The following is a 5,481-nucleotide window of genomic DNA, read 5'->3' on the forward strand; positions in this document are numbered from 1 at the left end:
GTACCCCTGACCATTCTTTTATGGTTCAGTATATATGAATGAAATGTTGTTTTATTTTTGAACAGGAACATAAACGTTTTAAGTTACGTATCCCCTTTGTTTGAAAATGTTGTTAATTATGTGTTTTCGGGGAAAAGTAACTTCTGAAAACACATATCTCTAAAGTGTGATTAAAAATGGAAAAGAGGTTTTGAATAGTGTGTTGTGACAGAATTGATTTTAATAAGAGATAGGTAAAAGTGATTTTGAAACTGGATAAAACGAATCAGATATTGGATAACGTTGCGTAAGTGGCTAATTCGGTTGCGCGCATTACATAACCGATTAGTCCAGCATAGATAATCAGAGACCTAGCTAGTCTCTGTGGATCCGGTGATTTTGTGTGAAAGCCCGATCAGCTTTCCTAGACATTTTGTGTGATAGCCCGGCCAACTATCCTAGATAATTTGTGTGGAGGCCTGATCAGCCGTCCCTAGATAACATCCAATACTTATCTGATTGTGATTTTTGGTGATTCCAGTAATGGAACAAATGGCTTTGGGTCCCCGTAACGGGACAGATGGTTTTATGGTTCCTGTAATGGAACGGAAGGTTTGAAAATGGAAATAGCATGCTAAAATTGAACTATAGTTTTTATGCACAGCACACAACAGTTAATCTTGTTTTACAGAGCATGCTAGTTTTGATATCCAGTTTATACCTGATTTACATATTTCTGGCAAGTTATAAATTATGTTCGTATAACTTCTTTACTTTAAACTGTTTTACTTGTTATTCATATAGTGGTGCTGCTGAGCAAGCAATTGCTCACCCTTGCAGAATATTTTATATGTATTGCAGATGCCTAGGAGATTCTTGCGCGGTAGTCAGGGCGGAGTTCCAGCTCCTTTTATGTCAGGCTCCTCTGAGGTAGTCGTGCTCAGACCAGACTTGGTCTGTTGAGTTGCTGCGTTAAATTAATGGTCAGGATTGTGTAAGGTAATTTGGGTTGTGTTAGTTAAGTAACCTAAGTCATACTTAAACCTGGAAAAGGTCTTGGTAAAGGGGTCGTGGTTATGGATAATTAGTGATTTGGACTATATTGTGTTCATTATTATTGTTATTTATGACGTCAACTCCTGACCCCGGGGTTGAGGCCGTCACATCAGTTCTCTACCAAGATACGATGTTATATGTTATATATCACATCGATTTTTCTTGATGTAGCGATGTCAAAGTTCTTATTTAACATCATTTGTTAGATATATTTGATAATGTCATGGCTAATGTGATTTATGTTTAGTTTTCAGATCTTACTTAAACAGGATAAATCAGTACTTACTGGAAGTCAGGACTTAAGGATATCAGTACTTATATTATCTGGAGATAATTATCAGAAGATGGATATCAGAACTTAAGTACTGAAGGACGTTCAGATAAGGAAGGCAGCTGGTCAAAGGAAAGAAGATCGAGACAAACATAAGAAGAGATATGCATGAAGATGGAATTCTATGAAGAATAGAATACTTGGAAGAAAAGATATCTGATTGATATATTTTAGGAAGCAGAATTATATTCCATATCAATTAGCGATTATCTTGTAACTGTGTAGTATATAAACACAGACATAGGGTTTACACTATAAGTGTTATCACAATCGAGAAGATTATTCATTGTAACCCTAGCAGCTCTCGTGATATTTGTTCATCACTGAGAGAGGACAGTTCCATACTGTAACAGAGTTTATTGTTTTGAATAAAGTTTGTTTTCTGTTACTTGAGTTATTAAAGTTCGATTTGATTGTGATGTACACTGTATTCACCCCCCCTCTACAGTGTGTGTGACCTAACATCATTTTTCAATGGAACCTTTGTGCATCATAGTGAAAGACATCGGTTTATTTCAATTATTTTAATATAAACTTTTACATTTGACATCGATTTCATTTGCACAAGTCGATGTGTTTTAACATTTTAGACATCGTTTTCATTCCAAAGATTCATAAGCGGAAAGTGATATAAATCATATAAAAGAAGCATTTAAAACAAAAATAATCAAAAAATGATATTGTCATTAATAATGCTAGTAATATAATTATTGTTAACAAAAAAGCATATACATACATACAAAAATTCATTCTATTATCAACACCAGAAAAAGCCCTTGTGTTTCTCCACGAGGATCTTTGTAAAAGAGGACCAATTCTTCAGGTGGAGGCTGAGAAAGATTATGCTTTTCCTGCTCCCTGACGAAAATTGCAAACAATTGCCTTTTAATGATGGGCTCATTACCAAATTTCCATTTAGGTATACTTCCAGAATCATTAGTTAGGTCCTTCTGCAACTGTTGCCAGCCAAAATCTGATGTTCTTGACCGGCCATCAGAAGGAAGATCTCTCAAATCAGGCGAGGCCAAAGGCCCCCTTTCTCCCATTGAAAATGATCTTCATGCTGAACCAGGATGAACAGACAAATTTCCCTGCATACTCGACACTCGAGACTAAAAACGTTAACTAGGTTATTGGTTTTACTTCCATACTGCTACACAAAACATTAAGTCAGACATATTACGGATCCTCTTTGTTAGAGATCAGCCTCCTGCCCCTATTAGGCCAAAGTATAAGGGAATTCTTCGCTAACTTAGTTGCCTCTTCATCTGCAGTTAAAAGGGAAAGAAGAGACCTTAGAATATCTTGGAAGATAGCAAAAGGCGAACTCACCCCAAATTGTCAAATCAAATTATACCGTATAAATTAAGAAATCAAGTACGTAGGAATCACAAGAAACTAAAATCCAAATGGTTCTCCGACCAAAAAAGAGTCAAAAAGGTAAATATATCATGTTAAAAATCATAACAAAGTAAATTACCAAATTTACTTTGTAATTTGGGAATGCATTTAAGTGTTTATATAAATCATGGGAATGCATACAAGTGTTTATATTATGCATATACGTTTATACATATAAATCAATAAAAGGTAAGTGTAAAATTATCATATGCCTATAAAATTACCTACATGCCCCTATTCTAACATAATTTAAAAAATCTATATTATAAGCCGGTCGACCAGATAAAGCCTCTCTTTAGAGCAAATCAGTTTCAGTGACTTGAGTTCAAGGAAGGAACACACAGAGGGAAAAAGGTCAGAAAGACAAGTATTGTATGTTTAGCAATCCTTTGTTCTAATTCATATTTAAAACTCAACATGTTAACCACTATGATCGACGCTCCATCTATCAATTTCGGATCGAATCCTAACTCTTGATACTATGATAAGTAATTCTAAAACTTAGGATGTGAGAGAAAGGCTAAAGATGATCTTGTATACTCCAACGCCCCATCCTAAGTTTTACCTATTTTAATGATCATGTAACTGTTTTAACACTCAAACTTCTCATGCAGCTACATCACATTGTTCTGATCACTTATAACCATATTAAAATGGTCACTGTTGCACCTTCTTGTATCTTCTGTTCTTCTACGCAGAGAGTTTCCAAACTCGCCTCCTCAACTGATGGCTAAAAAAAGATTTTTTGTTATACCCTGCACCTTCTATTATACACTTTATCCGCAAAAATATTCAGTTGGCTACCTTAACATATTTTGATAGATCCACATTCTCTGATTTTTGCCATCCCATTTAGCATCCACATACCTTAATAGATTAAGTACTATCAACTTACGGTTTCAGGCTCTCTCCGAGGAGGAAGGTATCTAATCTGCAGTGTAGACTGGTGGATTCACTGTGTGAAGAGCAGAAGAAAACTGCTAGTAACATTTCAGAATTATTTGGACAAACAAATCATTGTTATTCTTTGCTAGTTATACACACTCACATCCCCACTTTCAAACCCTCGACATCCCATAAAGTAAGCGAAGGAGATACCCTAGGTGTCTTCAGCAACATAATAAACATAGACTATGCAGTGTTAATAGATATAACTATGTCGGGGAGGATAAGACTATGCAATATTAATATATATTACTATACATATTAAACATAGACCACGATACTGCTCTAAAATCTCTTAGTCATTTACAATATCTTCATAACTTTAAACATATGGCAGCCAAGCAAAAGTTCCCTAAACTCATATCATACCTAGAAAACTTATTACCTTTGAGTTCAGTATCTTTGAGACTTTGTCCCTCATAATCCTGATTCAGATTCAGACAGCTGAGTACAAAATACGCTTCTTTTGGTTGCAGCTACAAAGAAATCTAAACAACATGATATCAATAATAAAAATAGCCGCTACTAGATTCAAAATGTGAACTAGCATTGGATTAACAAGGTAAAGAAATTAAGAGGTCACTTACAGCAATGGTAATAACTCCCTATTTGCCGATTTTCATGGCTTTGGCAATAAGTTCCCCAATTTCTCTATTTCCGTTTGTTGATATTGTGCCAACCTTTTAAAAATATGACAAAATTATGAATATTTCAGTCAATGTATAATTGTTCTCTTAGTATTAACTTGTACCACAATATGATAAGTCAACAAACAAATATTAAATACAATAATCCTTGGAGCTAAGAAAACCAAACCTGGGCTATTTCCTCAGATGTGCTAATCATCCGTGCTCGGCTCTTCAAGTTTGTGACAACAGCATCAACAACCATATTAATTCCATGTCTGAGATTCATTGCATTCATTCATGCTGCTACAGATTGCACCCTTTTGAGTATATTGCACGAGTGAGGATTGCTGCACAGGTGGTACTTGTAGACATGTAAAAAGGAGCATTGTACCATTAGCTATACTTACTCAAGACCTAATAATAGTCAGGATTTCAATCAAATAAAATTCTCTCTCAAGGAGCAGTATCTGCTTTAAAAAACCCTAGTCAATGAAATCATAGCATCCCCAGCAACATCATTTGTAGCATTTGCAACCTGCTTCACATGGCTAGTGTGACAGTCTCAATCCCGGGATCAGGAGTTGACGTCACCAAACTCAGTAAACAAAATATAAATAACAAGATTATTATTAAACTATACTAACTTGACCCCAAACCAAGATCCGATCCAGGTTCAAGTATAATTCAGGTTCTCATTATTACAAACTCTTTATTCAACATCTAACACACACTAGCTTTATTCAGCAACTCATCAGACCTCATGGCCTGATACAAACTAACTCAGAGGAGCCGGGTCCAGTAGGGGTGGAAACATGGGTCGGTCTGACTGATCTTCTAGGCATCTGCAAGATATACATAACAGTTTGTAAGGGTGAGCATAATCGCTCAGCAGCACCAACATATGAATAACAAATTAAAAGCAGTAGTGTAACAATAATAGGAAGAGAGCTGTAATCATGATATCAACATTTTATAATGAAAATCAGAGATAACTAGATATCATTAACTAGCATGCTTTGTCAAAACAACATAGTAGTGTGCTGTATAAATACTAGAGTCCAATTTTAGCATGCTAATCACTTTTATAAAACCGTTGTATCAACTACTTATGCTCTTACGTAAATCATAAATATCAATCAG

The 5,481-nt window shown here is 35.3% G+C and overlaps 1 long non-coding RNA gene across 1 annotated transcript; it reads right to left on the reverse strand.

Annotated features, from left to right (window-relative positions):
• Positions 1 to 2,149: 2,149 nt before the first annotated feature.
• LOC141696696 (uncharacterized) lies at positions 2,150 to 4,387 on the reverse strand. The gene is made up of 3 exons (XR_012564470.1): positions 4,300 to 4,387; positions 4,098 to 4,200; positions 2,150 to 2,634 (listed from the first exon to the last, which is right to left on the reverse strand). It is a non-coding gene; the product is annotated as an uncharacterized LOC141696696 (long non-coding RNA).
• Between the last annotated feature and the right edge of the window lie 1,094 nt (positions 4,388 to 5,481).

The sequence above is a fragment of the Apium graveolens genome, chromosome 11 (assembly GCF_009905375.1).
Source record: "Apium graveolens cultivar Ventura chromosome 11, ASM990537v1, whole genome shotgun sequence".
NCBI classification, from domain to species: Eukaryota; Viridiplantae; Streptophyta; class Magnoliopsida; order Apiales; family Apiaceae; genus Apium; species Apium graveolens.